We start from the raw sequence: 1,992 nt of genomic DNA, 5'->3' as shown, positions 1-1,992 counted from the left end.
TTGAGGCAAGTGGCATTGATAGCACCATATTGGCACATCATGCACGGAAGCCATATCATCAATACTCATCATGTACGGATACTTTTTTGTCATCGATTTTGAGCCTTTTTTGGGGTTTCGGTAGAACAAAGTGACCTACAAGTAACTTTCTCGAAATGTTAAGACCTCATTGGATAGAATAGAAGTTTATCTATGATGTGTCGTTTAAATGGTTGTCCTAGGTCACGTATTCGCTGAGATAACTAGGCTTGAAGTTGAAATTGGTGACTGTACGGATACTTTCTTGATAGACTGTATGTTGTAGGAAATAAAGTTTAAGTTTTTTTAAAACCCAAACACCCGCAGCAGTGCGTTAACTGTTGTGATTTACAACCAAGTGATTTCCTGATTTGTGCAACTTACGATGATTTTCTCGTACTACGTAAGCGACGATAGAAGCAGTGAAGAAGAAAGTCGGCCGAATCTAGCAAACCAACGTTGACTGCTTCGTAGCATGTTCGACCCGATGGAATTGAATACCCAAACGTGAGTTATCCAATCAGTTGTGTGATTTTCTCTAACGTGTTTATTCTTTTCAGGCGTAAGAAAAATTTCCGCGTGTCTAAGGAAATTTTTCTTGACATTCTTAAGGAAATTGAACCAAAATTTCCGCCAGTAAGAGCAAAACCACTTCCCCCAAAGGAAATGTTGGCTGCCACACTAAGATTTTTAGCAGAAGGTAGCTACCAACACGGTGTTGGAAAGGATTTCAATATTGCAATAGCTCAACCTACTTTTTCCGTGGTTTTTGCAAAATGTTTGAAAATCCTTGAAGATACTCTCGCGGCAAAGTGGATCACGATAGAAATGGCACCCAACGAACAGCAGGCTGCTCGACGGTACTTTTACGCAAAAAGTGGCATTCCTGGTGTTGTAATGTGTGCTGATGGTACGCACATAAAAATCGTTGCACCAGTTGAGGACAGAGACCATCATTATAACCGAAAAGGTTATTATAGCATAAACGCGTTGATTGTAAGTAAAGCTAAGTTTCTGGTGCCACAGACCCTTCAGAAAAAAGTTATAAAGATAACTTGTTAACTGTATTTTTATATTATTTCCCAGATTTGTGACCACGAAATGAGAATCCGGTATGGGAATGGCAGGTACAGTGGGGCAAATCATGACTCGCATGTATGGACTGTGTGCGGAATCGATGACTTTTTCGCTGGAAAGCATCAACGTGGCGAAACGAGCTATAAAGTGCTAGGTGAGATATAACAATAGCAACTTATTGCTGTTTTAAGAAAGGTAATAATTTATTTCATTTTACAGCCGATGCTGCGTACCCGTTGAAGTCATGGCTAGTGACGCCTAAACGGAATCCTGTTCCAGGAACCGCGGATGCTGAGTACAACAAAAAACATTCTTTGGGAAGAGAAATAGTTGAGCGGACAATCGGCTTATTAAAAAATAGGTTTCGATGTTTGTTGGGAGCTCGTCTGTTACACTACCGACCGGAGAAAGCAGCACAAATTTTGAATGTATGCTGTATTTTGCACAACATGTGCATTGCTTACAATATAGAAGAGGAAAAAAGAGTTGAAGAGATATAAATTCGTTAACCATATCCTGATACTATCCTTTTTTGTGTTGGAAAAAAATCAGTACTGTATGCATGCCAAATAAAATATGACATAACTTCAACTTAATATGACTTCAAGCAGATTCAATTTTATTATTTACTTGTACTCTTAATACAGTACACATAGTTTTTTTAAATAATGGAAAAAAAAACATTTGTCACTACTCTCCATTGTTCATTCTATTGTTGGCAATTTTCAATTGCTCAGTAACCTCTCTTAATGCTATGATTGTTTCTTGCTGCAGTTCAAGTATTTTTTTTTTGCGTTTCGATGTGGTTCTTCATTAATTCCACCATCTCCTGATTTTGCCGAAGGACCGCCTCTGTTTGCTTACGTTTAGTCCTTTTAACAGGAGGTGATACGCAAA

The 1,992-nt window shown here is 38.5% G+C and overlaps 1 pseudogene; it reads left to right on the top strand.

Moving 5' to 3' along the window:
* The first annotated feature begins 403 nt into the window (after positions 1–403).
* Positions 404–1,595, top strand: LOC131264497 (putative nuclease HARBI1; annotated as a pseudogene).
* The last annotated feature ends 397 nt before the right edge of the window (positions 1,596–1,992 follow it).

Source organism: Anopheles coustani, chromosome 2 (genome assembly GCF_943734705.1).
Source record: "Anopheles coustani chromosome 2, idAnoCousDA_361_x.2, whole genome shotgun sequence".
In the NCBI taxonomy this organism is placed as follows: Eukaryota; Metazoa; Arthropoda; class Insecta; order Diptera; family Culicidae; genus Anopheles; species Anopheles coustani.
This window is presented reverse-complemented; position numbering and strand designations above follow the sequence as displayed.